At 38.5% G+C, this 13,643-nt stretch overlaps 1 pseudogene; it reads right to left on the bottom strand.

Annotated features, from left to right (window-relative positions):
- Nucleotides 1-11,758: 11,758 nt before the first annotated feature.
- Nucleotides 11,759-12,483, bottom strand: LOC105291284 (annotated as a pseudogene).
- Between the last annotated feature and the right edge of the window lie 1,160 nt (nt 12,484-13,643).

Here is a 13,643-nt window from a genome sequence, read left to right as displayed (position 1 = left end):
ATATGATCTTTTCAGCCTGTTTAGAGACCAGAAAAAAAAAATCATTTCATTTATCAAAGATGACCATGGAGTACTGGCTTGTTAAGAGGCTGTAGATAACCTGGTTCACTCTGTGTTTCTGCTGATTTTACACAAAAACTGGGAAACCATTTGCAAATTTGGCCAGAACTTTTTTTGGACTCTCCTGTCAATACTTTTCTCATACCCTGGCAACTTTTATTTCAACCTTTGGTAACTCAGAGAACCCCAAACCCCTCCCACAGCTCCTGCTCAGAGAGGTACCCAGAGAGGTACTTCCCTCTCCGGGCTTCATTCCTGTCTTGGCACTTGATTTCTAAGAGTTGGAAGGGATTCTGATAAATTCAATCAATGTCAAGTTGCTCTTGAGGGACAAGGCATGTGGTTACTTTTCATCCCCAGTAGCTTGCATAATCTTTGTCTGTGCAAAGTAGGAGCTCATTCAACATATGCTAAATAGAAGTGGCACTACTGTTTCAAGCAAAGGATTTCAAAGACATGGGTCATTGCTTGTAAACTTTCCTTCTTTTTTCTTTCTTCCCCCTTCCTCTCTTACTTCCTTCCTTTCCTCTTTCCTCTCTTCTCTCCCTCCCTCCTCCCTTCCTTCTTTCTATTGTTTATTCCTTTCTTTATTGGAAATATTTTTGTGCATTTTACCATAGCAAGCACATTTTTATCCTCCAGAGATACAGAAAGAAACAAGACAAACGAGATACATTTATGAAACTTGTATTCTATTGGAGAAGTACAGTAACTAAGTCAACGCAGAAATAAAAATGTTCAGAGAGTAACAAGTGCTGTGAAGAAAATCAACAGTGATGTCGTGGGCAGTGACGGGGCAACAGCAGGTGGGAGCAAGGAATGAGGAGAAGGAGCTTCAACTGGTAACAATGGAAAGCCTCTCTGAGCTGAGTATGGGAAAAGGATTCACCTACGTGAAGCCCTGAGGGCAGAGCATGCCCAGCAGAGTGTAGAGTAAGCATAAAAATCGTGGGAAGGGAGATCACTAGACAGTAAGTAGAAGGTCAGTGTGGCTGGAGCATATTGAGCCAGCGGTCAGACAAACTGGTCGGAACCAATTGCATCAAGGTAAAGCCTTGTAGGCCACAGAAACAAGTATGAACTAATCAGAAAGATAATCCTTTACCTTTGTCATTATGAATCTGTCCTGTCACCCCTTTGGCTGTTATATTAATTATATTAATTATTACAGCTTTATAAGAAATTGCCCCAAGACTTAGTGCCTTAAAATAAGAATAATCATATATGGTCTTATAGTTTCTGTGGGTCACAAATTCAGGACGAATTCTCTAACTTCACTCATTGAAAGTTTTGACCAGGACAGGAAGATCTCCCCAAGTGGCCCACACATCTGACTGGTAAGTTGTTGCTACTGTCTGTGTTGAGTGGTCTCAATTCCCACTCATGTGAACCTCTCTGTAGGGCTGCTTGAGTGTCCTCATGACATGGTGGCTGTTTTTCCAGAGTGAGTGATCTGAGAGAACAGGCAAAACTGCAATGTCTCAGAAGTCACACATCATTTTTTCTGCAATATCTTATCAGTTACATAGGTCAGCCTCTGGGTCTCCAAAAGGCATGGGTACTGGGAGGTGAGGTCTGTTTGCTTGTCTGTGCTTTAAAGATGTTCAAACTGGATAATATCTAAGGTCTTTCCTCAGCCTGATATTTTATGGTGATAATTTCCATGAATACCCATGTTCTTATTGGGATTCTAGTTTTGATTATGTCATTACTTTATTCTGAGTAAAGATGCGTAAGAGGAGTAAGATGAATTTCATGACCCCCTTAAATCAGATCACAAAAGATGCTACTAGGCTCACACTAAAGCAGCCACAACCCTAAATGGAGGGAGAAAAAATAAAACTGTAGATCTTTATGACTCACCTAGTTATGATGGACTTCCCAAGATTGAGCTTGCTGAATATTCGGACACACTGATGTTGTCTTCTCTGTTGCTACTGGGACTTCTCCAAGCCACACACATACCAGTGTTATCAGTGGGGAAATGTTCTGAGGGGGCAGCCTGACAGTGTGGCATTGTCCTGTGGGATTTATGACCAGGTTTCAACAAATGACCTTTTTTCCCATTTATTTTTCCCTGGGGCGGTTGATACGCCTCAACGCAGGCTCATGGAGGATATCTGGGAACACCTGCTTTCAGATTGCTTTTCTGTCGCACCTCCAACATTTCTGGGCACTTCTTTCTACTCTTGATTGGCACTGTCCTGGCAGTGTCCTGCAGATGGAATGTTGTCTTAGGGATGTCCTGCGGGGGTTGGCAGTGGAACTCCTTGTGAGAAGCAGCTGTGATTTGTGGCAGAGTGTGTTTCATAGTTGAATTCGCCCCCGCACTACTCCTTCTGCAACTCTGCATAAGATGGGATAGCGTTGTAAAAATCTGGGGAAAGGAGAAGAGGGTATTATATGTCAGCCAGTGTTAAGGGAAAAAAATCTTTCAAACTTACAAAAACATTCTTAAGGAAATACATCATTGAATCACTTATAATTTGTTGAAAATGGATTCAAATTTTGACGTCTAACTCTCTATGTCTTAGAAAGGACACATAATCTCTATGCTTCAATTTTTTCATCTATTAAATAGAGATGGATATTTTAATTTGCCTCACATGGTTGTTGTGAGGATCAGATGACAGTTACAGTTATTAAAAAAACTTTCAAATGTGTTAACAGTTGTGGAAGGGGTGGCCATATAGTAGAAAAATGGCTTTGCAATCAGCCAGCTCTGGATTCAAATTTTGGTTCTACAATTCTGATTTAGTCCCATGCTTCTCAGACTTTAATGTGTACATGAATCACCTGGTGATCATGTTATGATGCCGATTCTGACTGAGCAAGTCTGGTGTGAGGCCTGAGGTTCTGCATTTCCAAGTGGTGCCTATACTACTGGCCCTCACTCTGAGTGGCAAGGCATTAGGCTCCCTAAGCCAGTGATTCTCAGCCCTGATTGCCCATTAGAACCATCAGGCGCAGTGAAAAGCTTCAATGCCTAGATTGCAGGTCATATCAATTAAATTAAAATCTCTGGATAAAATGCTGCATCGGTGTTTTTGTGCTAAGACTTGGTTTCTCAGTCTGCAAAATAGGAAAAGAATAGTCTTCCCCTCATAGGTCTGTACTGAGATTCAAATTTTATAAGTATTTTTCACAGCAATGTTTCACCAAAAACAAACAAACAAAAAACCAAAAACCAAGAAAACAACTATCAGGAATTTATAAATACTATTGTGCTTTTAAATTTATAGAGCACTTATACATATATCAACCCCATTTAATTCTCCAAAAAGTCCTGGGAGATAGTTATATTTTCCAGACTCTGCAGCCTGAAGAGTCAACAGCCAGGAGATGGTATAGCTGGGACTTGGTCTCAAGTCTCCCTTCTTGTTTCAGTGAATAACTTTGTGACTACCTATGCCTCTATTAATATAACTTAAACCACACATCTAAAAACTTTTTTTTTGAGATGTAAAACTGCATACATATATTATTGTCACAAAGGTAGTCATCCATTATTGAATTTCATTCACTTAGTATCATTCTTAATCCCAGGTAGTGAGGTTTGTGCCACAGGTGAAATTTTCTTCCCTCTTTAGAAAGAAGAGAGGACTCTAAATATATCATTGTAAAAACTATGCCTTTCCAACAAGCTCTAGAAATGGAACTCACTTTATTCCAGAAGGAAGGGATGCCAATACAGGGCTGGATGTAGGATGAAGCAAAGAGCAATGGACTCCTGGAGGAGGAGGAATCCCTTTTGCTCCTCAGTTTTGAAGTTAGTAAGTAACCATTTGGGATCTTTGCAGCCCTCCTCCACCCCTCATCCCAACCCCTGGTGGCCTCAGACCTGCTCTATTCCTTTACCCTTCCTAGCCCTTGAGAATGTAGCAGAGATAGAGAAAAGAGAAACCAGTGAGAACTCACTTAAAAATAATTCTGAGATGGATAATGATTACCTATATTTTCTGGAGGTCTGAAAAATTATTTTGGATTCTTAAAAGGGGATGTGGTTCCAGTTTGTTCAGGGCTGAGGATAGCCATGCAAGCAGTGACTGGAAGTGCATATGTTGTAAAAATCATGAAAGCAGCCTACTGGGATAGAATAATTTTAATTTGTATGTTTAAAAGCACCTGAACATAGCATGCAAACATTTCAGCAGATCCCACCAGAGGTTGGCATAGCACACTTAGAGGTGCTCTCAGGGGATTTAAGGATTGCCATACTGGAATGTTCTTTTCTCCTGTTTCCAGTCTGATGATTGAGCAAAATGGCTTTGGGGGGAAAAACTTCTGTTTGGCAACTTTACCAAGTAATGGATAGAAAATAGTGTTTTGGATGTAATGATGCTTGTTAAAAATTGATAGAGACTAAGAGGGTCCTTATTTATTTTGAAAAAAAAAAAAAGACATTAAATGGAAATACCTATGTTATTTAAGAAGCCATTGGGACACACAACTAGAATTTATCTTCTAGTTGCTGACAACCTAATGTTTGTTTACTCTACTGTCATAGGCTTAAGATAATGAATCCAGAGCTGAAGAGGCTGCTTATTTCTTCTCAGAGATCATCCCTCTTATGAAAGTAAAATTTCCTTTTTCTAAGGGTGGAAAGATATTAAGACCCTTTGGGTGTTTCCTTTTGTTCTGGCTAAGTCACTAGAAAACCCATATAATCAGTTACTGGATATTTTGATTAGGCCAGAAATAGACACTCCATCTTTATAGTGTGGATGGAACCATCCCTCTCCCAGGAGCAAGGCCTTCTGGAAAAAGTGAGAGCAAGCTCTCGGCTCCTTAGATGTGTGGTTTAAGTTATTACAACATGTCTGAAAGGCTGAGGTTGCCCGATTGAGGCCAGTTGTCAGAAAATAAGTATATTGGTCCCTGAGGAGAAATTATGATAAAAGTCAGGGTACTCTTGTCTGGTGATCCCTGGCTTAATCATAAGAACCCAGCTCATCTCATGAAAGCTGGTTCTGGGCTTATGGTAAAATATCTTCTTTTCTGGGCTTCCTGGAATAATGAGTATACTGTTGTGAAAGTATAGCAATTTTTGTACTTGCATGCATTTATATATATTGTTAGGGTCATCCATAGTGAGTGTAGTACCTCTTCAAAGTTTGACAACTAAGCACTAGCTGAGAATAGGATCTTTTGGTGGACCTGCCAGACAATGGGTTTCTTATTGATGAGGCAATTGTGAGCAGCACAGACTCCTTTGTAGCAAACTTCCTCATGGGTTTTGGACTTATCATGAGAGAGAGAAAAAAAATATACTGCTTTCAATTCATGGGATAGGCTCTGGGAGTTACAATCTGAACACATGAGAAGCACGATCTAAAATTGCACCCTGAGCCAATGAAGTGGGACATGTCAATTATCCTTGACTGTGTAGTAGCAGATTTCACATGGACATGTTTAATTAAGAGAGAGCAGCACACGCTCCCACTGACCCTCCAATATATTTTTCTTTGCAAAGTTTTCTAACAGCAGCAGTCTTCAAATATTTTCTGACACATTATAAATTATCAAATATTAATTGTGTACCAGTCACACAAGTGTTTGAATAATTCCTGCCTCTGTGGAGTTTATACTCTAATGGGGGGAAACAGAAATAAATAATAAACATAGTAAGTAAATTCCACAATCTGTTTGAAGTGGCAAGTGCTGTGGAAAAATAATAGAGCATGGTCAAGAGGATAAGGAAATAGGCACAATGGGGCAGAGGAGTTGGCATACTGTAATTTTAAAAAAGAGAATTGATCTCATTGAAAAGCTACCATTTGAGCAAAGATGTGTAGGGGGTGCATGAAAAATGAGAAAAGGGGTTTACACAGAGCAAATGGCCACTATAAAGCCCTCGAGCAAAGGTTTCAGGCATATTTAATAAACAGCAAGGTGGCAGTGTGGCTGAAGCAAAGCAAAGGAGGAGAATATCTGGAAATGGGCCGTGGAGGTAAGTGGCATGGGGTGGGTGAGTATAGGATGGACCATGAAGGTCATCACAAGCCTATGGGTTTGTCTCTGCATGCAATAACCACTGGAGGATTTTGAGTAGAAGAGTAGCATATTATGACTTATATTTTACTACTGCATTACTCTCACTGTGGTGCTGAAAGAGATTTTTTGGGAGTGGGAGGAATGCAGGAAGCAAGGAGCCCAGTTAGAGGTTATTGCAGTGATGTAAGAAAGAGATGATGGTAGTCTGGATCAAGTGGTTGCAATGGAGATGGTGAGAGAATATGATGCTGAATATGTGGCATGAACTCTCAGTGCCCTCTATATTCCTCAGACCTTATCCTCAGTATGCTGTACATGACTTTCATTTGTCTTGTGTCTGCATCTTTGTGTCTGAGGGCTTTTTCTCAGGACTTCAGAAAGTCCTTCACCTTCACTGCAGTGCCTCACCAGGAACACCATTCATGGGCTCAGTAAGTTTCTGATTCATTGTCCTGGAACGCTGCCTAACATTGCTTCAGACCACTTCCAATGATTGATGAGAGTTGATGTATAAATATCACAGCATCCTCATCACTTGAGTAGAATAATTTCTCAGAATTTCATCCATGGAATTAAGCTCTAGTTGTCCACCAAAGCAGTTGGGTTAATAAGATGTATTAGCCATAATCAAATCAGAAGACAGAACCACACGGTAATTTGAGCATGGAAAGTTTAATATAAAGAATTAACTATCAAAGGAGGTTTGGAGTAGCAGGGAATGGATAATAAAATACGAAAAGATCTCTAACAAATATAGGACAAGCAGATATAAGGAACAACACCTACCGATAGGACTGAGGCAGAGCACCCAAAAGAATGAAAAAATCTGTAATAAGAATCCTTATCCCACCTGTGGCTCACTGAATCGCAAAGTCTCTGAGGTACAACACCATGGAAATTTCTCAAAAGACCCCCTCTCGGTTATCAGAGGAAATTGTTCAAGAGAGATTCCATTTTTCAGAACTCACCTCAAAATTTTCCTAGAGGTTGCCTGTCATAGAGAGGTGCCTTAATGGTGGCATCCCATTCCAAAGCTCATCTAGGGTGTTCCAGGGAAAGCTTCTGGACTCTGGGCACTACTGGTCACTATATTCTTCAAAATCTGGGCACTGGAGAAGCTGTCTGTGATATAGGAGACTGTCTGAGTTGGAGGAGCTGGATGAACTAAAAGAGCCTGGAGAGAGGAAAGCACCGGAACTGGTAAATGAAACAAACCTCTTTCTCTCCCACTGTCCTTCCTGTGCCCTCTACTGTAAAAGTTTAACATTGCAATAGCCAGCATAGGAGAAATAGTTACAGTGCCCACCTATAATATTGTAGAGCAGGCAGTGAAGGATGAATCTGAAACTGAGAGACAATAAACTGATAAGACGATGCTCTATGTTGACTTCTTTCCTTCTTTTCCCTGTCTAATTCCCCGACTTGCTCGTCTTCCCTAAATTCTAAATAAGAACTTGCACTTGAACTTTGATTCAGGGTTTGCTTTTAGGAAAACTCAAATCGTGTTTTGAAAATAGGACTAATAGATATTTCTGATGAATTGGATTTGGGATGTGAGGGAAAGAGGAGTCAAGAACATCTTTAATGTTTTTGGCCAGGACAACTAGAAAAACTTCATCTTTAAAATATTAAGTTTTTTAATCAAAGAATATGACATAATTGTCCATTTTCTTTGTAGAGGTCTTTCAATCTTATATGGGATTTATTCCTAAGCATATAATAATTTTGTAAATAGTTTATTTTTTAATGTTATTTTCTAATGTTTTGTTGTTGGTATAAAAAATTACAATTGACTTTTTTTATATACAGCCATCTGTGTGTCCTATTTGGAGAAATGTTTGTTCAGGTCCTCTGCCCAATTTTTAATTGGATTTTCTTTTGATGTTGTTATATGAGTTCTTTATATATTTTGGATATTAACCCCTTACTAAATGTATCATTGGTGAATATCTTCTCCCATTCAATAGATTGTGTTTTCATTTTATTGATTTTTTGGTTTTTTTGCTGTGCAAAAGCTTTCTTGTTTGATGAAGTCCCATGTCTTTGTTTTTTCTTTTGTTTACCTTGTCTGAGGAGATGTATTCCAAAAGATACTGCTAAGAGCAATATCAAAGAGTTTATTGTCTAAGTTTTCTTCTAAGAAGTACCCAATAGTGTAACTATCAACAAACCTTGGTGAGTGCTCATGCTGCAACAGTAATTTGAATATCACTAGTTTCTACATTTTTTTAAAGACTAGAGGGACAAAATAGTTTTCTCTAGTTAATAAGATTAAGAATAACTTTTCTCTTTTTATTTTTCTATTTCTTTATATTTTCTAGAATTTCTGCCAAGAACATATTTTAGTATTTTGTTTCTAGGACTTGACTTTAATACTAGAGATGATATATGTTTATAAAATAAGAATTTGTGTTAGATCCATGATTTCAAAACCTAGTTGTAGTTAAAATCAGCTAAGAAACTTTTGTACAATGATAATTCAGATCCCAGACTAGATGTACAGAATCTGATACCTGGATGGAAGTCTCAGTCATCAGTGCTAATGGTTAATGAGGCTGGTGAGGTTAGGCAAACTCTGGACTAAATAGTTTCTAATGTCCACGCTATACTTTTCATGAATGTCTGTACTAGAATGGAATGTAAAAAAAATTAGCAAAATAAGGATGTTTTAAATTGTAAATATTAATTGATCTAAATGATAAAATTTGCTAAATCCTTACATATGGTTAAAAGTCAAGTTAGGAGATGTATTCATTATGAAAAGATTCAGTGTAGGTTTTATTTATTTATTTATTTATTTATTTATTTATTTATTTATTTATTTTTAATAGTGATGCTCTCAAGTTTATTTAAATGTATGGGTGGATTTGTCCATACTTCTTGGGAGTATATCTTAAACCTTAACCATAGAGCCAGACCCAACTGGAATCATGCAGTAGCTCCAGGTAAGCTGCCAGCAGTAACCATCCCTAATAAAAAGGAGAAATCTCATCTAGCATTCGTAAATAACTGAAATGAAGAGTCAAACCATTAATGAATGATCCATAAAAAGGTGTTCATTGCACTGTATTTTAAACATTATGCAAAAGTTATGTTTCAGCTGAAAAAAAAAGAGAAAATCTATTTTGTGTCGATTATAGTAAATTAAAAAAATTTAATAGGATGGCTCAAAAAACAAACAAAAACATCCAAGAAAGAAACAGATAATTTGGTTGGAGGAATACAGAGTTTGAGAGTGAGACTCAATGGACTCAGAATACACACTAGCATTAGCTGGACAATTTACCTAGACCCTACTCAGATCAATTAAGTCAGAACTTCCAAGCTTGAAGTCTCAGCATTGATTTTTCTTTTTTAAAACATTCCTCAGATTATACTAGTGGACAGTCAGGATCAAGAATCTCTGAACCTAAATACACTTTTAGTTGGTTACTGTCCCATCTTTCGTTTCCTGATTCCATCCATTTCTAGAGTTTCTCCTCTATCTCATGGTAGCAGAATGAGGTCTGGGTCTAGGAGGTTGGAGTTGGAGCCAAGGACAGCTTCTCAGTGTGTGACTTGTGCCATCACACAAGGCTCCATGGTCACAAGGGCCCCACACTTGGCTTAATGCTTGGCTTAATGCTCTGGTGCTCTCATTGTGAAATTCCTAATAATTATCCTTGAACTTCTGTTATATAAGTAAAGTTCAACAGGACAATGGAACACACACATGAGCAGAAGAGATGCAAGTGATATGCTGCCCCATTTGCATATAACATTCATGATGCTCCATGGCAGACCCAGGATGCATGGGATTCAGCAAGACTCAATATGAGTGAAAGTTAGGTACAACTGAATAATTAAGAGGCCATGTTTTCCATTTGAGCCAGAACTTGGTCCAAATGCAGGAGGAAGGCAATGTCATTGTGAGTAATATGAATGGCTAAGGAACTCAATTATATTTTTTCTTATTCATGTAACTTCCCTGTAGTAGCTACCTATTTACACTGAAAATGATGACACAGAAGGAAAGAAAAAGTTCCTTTCCTCTGTTCTTCCTTATGTATCAGTAAGCCAAAGTTAGAATTAGTAGAATGGACAGGTATTAAGAAGTGAAATAAAAAGTTTTTACTTTTGTGCAGTATTTCCACTATTCAAGTAAGAATAAAGTACATATGCATGTGTGATCTATGAAATACAATATTTGCATCTCGTGATTCTGCATACAAATTAAATTCCTTTATATCTGCATTTAAAACTGGCACTGCAAAATATTAAGATGAGTTATAAAATTTATGCTAATAATTTAAGATTTTAATTTTATTTATTTAGCACAATGTTAAGTAGCAAACAACATCATGACAAATAGAAAGAGAGAACTCAGGAAAAAGGAAAAGCTACTTTTATCCTGCTTTTTGAACAAAAGGCCCCAACTTTTTATTTTGTACCAGGCCTTGAAAATCATGTAGCTGGCCTTGGTAAGTGCTGTAGGAAATCAACCATGAACAGAAGTGCCCTTCACCTACTCACTCCCACACAAACTCCAAGGTGCCTGACCTGAGGGACCATAGGCACATAGCTCCCAAGAGCTGAGAATTGCTCCTGGTGGAGATTTGACCCAATGGAAGGTGCTGGGACTTCACTCCACCGCCAGAATCCAGCCTGACTGTTTCCAGACAGTACAGGCTGCAGCCAGAGAATGATAATGAGCAGTTCCCTTCTAAGGATGACCTAAATATGGGCAAGAAGGGTAGTCATTAGCAGCTCTCTGGTGGATACACTAGGGCCAGCAAAAATGTCTGCAGACAGTAATTTGGCTGGGCATGTTTTGACAATAAACTCAAACCAGACAGAAGTCGGGTGGGGAGGGGAGGGAGAATGTAGATGAAGAAGCCATGAACCTTACAAGAAAAAATAACTAGGTTCTTTCATGCTTATTGCCCCCAGAGATGAACGAAGACCCAAAATCCTGAGGAGACAGTGTGGGCTAATACGAAGAGCCCAGGGTGGAATGTCAGCCCCTGGAGATCCTGACCCAGCTCTGCTGCAGACCACCTGAGAGATCCTGGGCAGTTCTGTTAGCCTTTCTGAGCTTCTGTTAGCATTCTTCTAAGATTTCTATCCCTTGAACTTATTCATATGCTTAGGAGGAAGTTATTAAAAGGAAGACCTGAGCAACAGCCACCACCTTCCTGTCTTATCTCAGATTGGAGGGTTGCCAGGGAAACAGCTCTCAGTTTAGGCATAAATGAGTGAATGTGCCAATGTATTAGTCAGTCTGAGGAGACAAACTCTCCTCCAGGCAGAGAGGAATGGGCCAGGCATGAACTAGAGATCTCTCAGACACCTGCTATAATTCCTTAAATTCTGAAGCTTATTTCATTTTGAGCTCTAGCTCTCTGGACTAATTACCTTCTTTTAGAAATACACAGATTAGCAAGTGTAGTAAGACATGTTGCTCAGGCATAAATAAGGTCAGTCACTAGGGAATTAAAGAATGTAAGCTAATATTTTCCATCACAGTAACTGTTGGCTCCCTCTGAACCCTCATTCCTAAGAGCATTGTTCACAGGGGTGTCCGTGTTTTCCATCTTTGCAGGGAACTTAATTTATTGTGGAGCCCAGAGCGTCACTTTGGCTTGTGTCACTTATTTATTTCTGTAACTTTTCTTTTCTTTTTTTCTGATGTCTGATCTTATTTATTTGTTACTCTTAAAAAATCTCATTTTTGACTAGACTTAGACTTAGAAGTAGATGCTCTTAGAGAGGAATGTCTACATCTCTTAGCAATCTGTTCCTGGCATTTTTATTTGGTCTCTTTCATTCTCTTGGCCAAAAGTTTAGCATAGTCTATAGTCTCTTCCTTATTTTTCTTAGTACACTGTTTCTTCACAGCAATATGACAATGTTTGTATTGCAGGACATGTGGAGTAAGACACTGAATCTTGGGTACTTTGGTTCTAGTTTTCTTTCTTTGTTTAAGGGCTTTCTCACAACATATTGGCGGACATCATATTTTTCAGAGAGAGTGAAAAGTTTGCAGGTTCTGCTAGCTCTTTTGGGCCTCAGGCAACAAGACACAGTAGTATCAGTAAAACCAGGAATGTCTTTCTCCCCTTTCTTTTATAATAACTAAGTTGAGAATATTCAGATTGACATCCACAATGTAACCCCAAACAGATTTGTCCTTTATTTCTCTAGTCCTCCTTGGTCTATAACAGGAATGCCCTTTACTCACTAGCAGGTGGACATGGCCCTGGGTCAAGACACCCTGCTTCCTGGGGAAATCTTGTCTATTGTTCCCATCACTGATTCGAACCACATAACCTTTCCATTTTTCACCCAGAGTTTCTGTGTCCATATGCTTCTCATAAAAGGCGTAAGGTTTGTGTTCATTATCCACTTCAATGATCTTCTGGTGGCTAGGAAAGAGATGTTCAGCTTCATCCTGAAGCTACCCACCACCTCCAAGGTGCCATGAAAAAGAGCCTGTAGCTATTATTTTCTAAATAGATATTTGAACCTCATGTACGAGAATCTATCAATCAGTGTTAACTAAGAACCTGCTATGCACTAGGAAGTTTTTTTTTTTCAAGATTAAGGGCCATTGAGAAAAAGTCTGAAATAATCTTTGTTAATAAGCAGTATTTCTCAATATTTTTTTCATTATTGCTCCCAAAGGAGAAAAATTTAATTTAAGTTTTCCCTAAGAAAAGAAATTAAATAATAAAGAATATGATTTTGTCAGGTCGAGTTGAGATTTGGAGGACCACAAACCATTGCACTATAAGAACCAGTTTCACTCTTGTGGGGGCACCATAAGAACCAGTTTCACCCTTGTGGGGGCAATGCCATCTGCCTCGAGAAAGCAAAGAACACATTGGCCGGATCTAGTTGGGAGAGAGATGTGAGAAGGCAGAATAATATAATGATAAAAGTCCAAGGTTTGGAATCAGATTCCTTGACTTTGACTTGCACTAGTGTTTGCATTCCTCAATTTCCTCACTTGCAAGATGATATAATAATGACTCCTTCCTCGTAGTTTTACTTGAGGGTTAGATAGTACTTATATAAGCACTTAGTAAAATGCTTGGCGTGAAGTAAGCACTAAATAAATGGTAGTTTGGAACCAAAATCTATACTAGTTATCTGTTGCAACATAATAAATTGCTTAAACTTAACATTTTAAAACAGCAAGCATGTATTATCTCAGGCGGATTCTGAGGGTAAGGAATCCAGGGTCAGCTTGGCTGTGTAGTTATGGCTTGGTGGTCTCTTATGAGACTGTAGTCAAATATAACTGCCTCAGAGCCTAAATTTTTTGCATTTTTATTCCATATTTTAAGTGACATAAGAAACAGCACATCAAAACTCAGCATACTTTCCATAAAAACATTTTAGAGGATCTTATTTGTTGTATTATATTATGTTCTATCCTGTTTTTTAGGACTTCCTGGAGAAAAGTATAAGAATAGCTGTGATTTCTGGAGTGGTTGGTCTATTTGTCATTCAAGGATGCTCTACAATATGTAATAATAAGATTTCACTTTTCACATTGGAAAAAGCAAATGTGGAAAGATTGTATAATGTGTACGTGTATTAGCATC

This window comes from Pteropus vampyrus, unplaced genomic scaffold (assembly GCF_000151845.1).
Source record: "Pteropus vampyrus isolate Shadow unplaced genomic scaffold, Pvam_2.0 Scaffold44, whole genome shotgun sequence".
NCBI lineage: Eukaryota > Metazoa > Chordata > Mammalia > Chiroptera > Pteropodidae > Pteropus > Pteropus vampyrus.
Note: the sequence above shows the minus strand (reverse complement) of the source record. Positions and strands in the feature narration are given on the sequence as shown.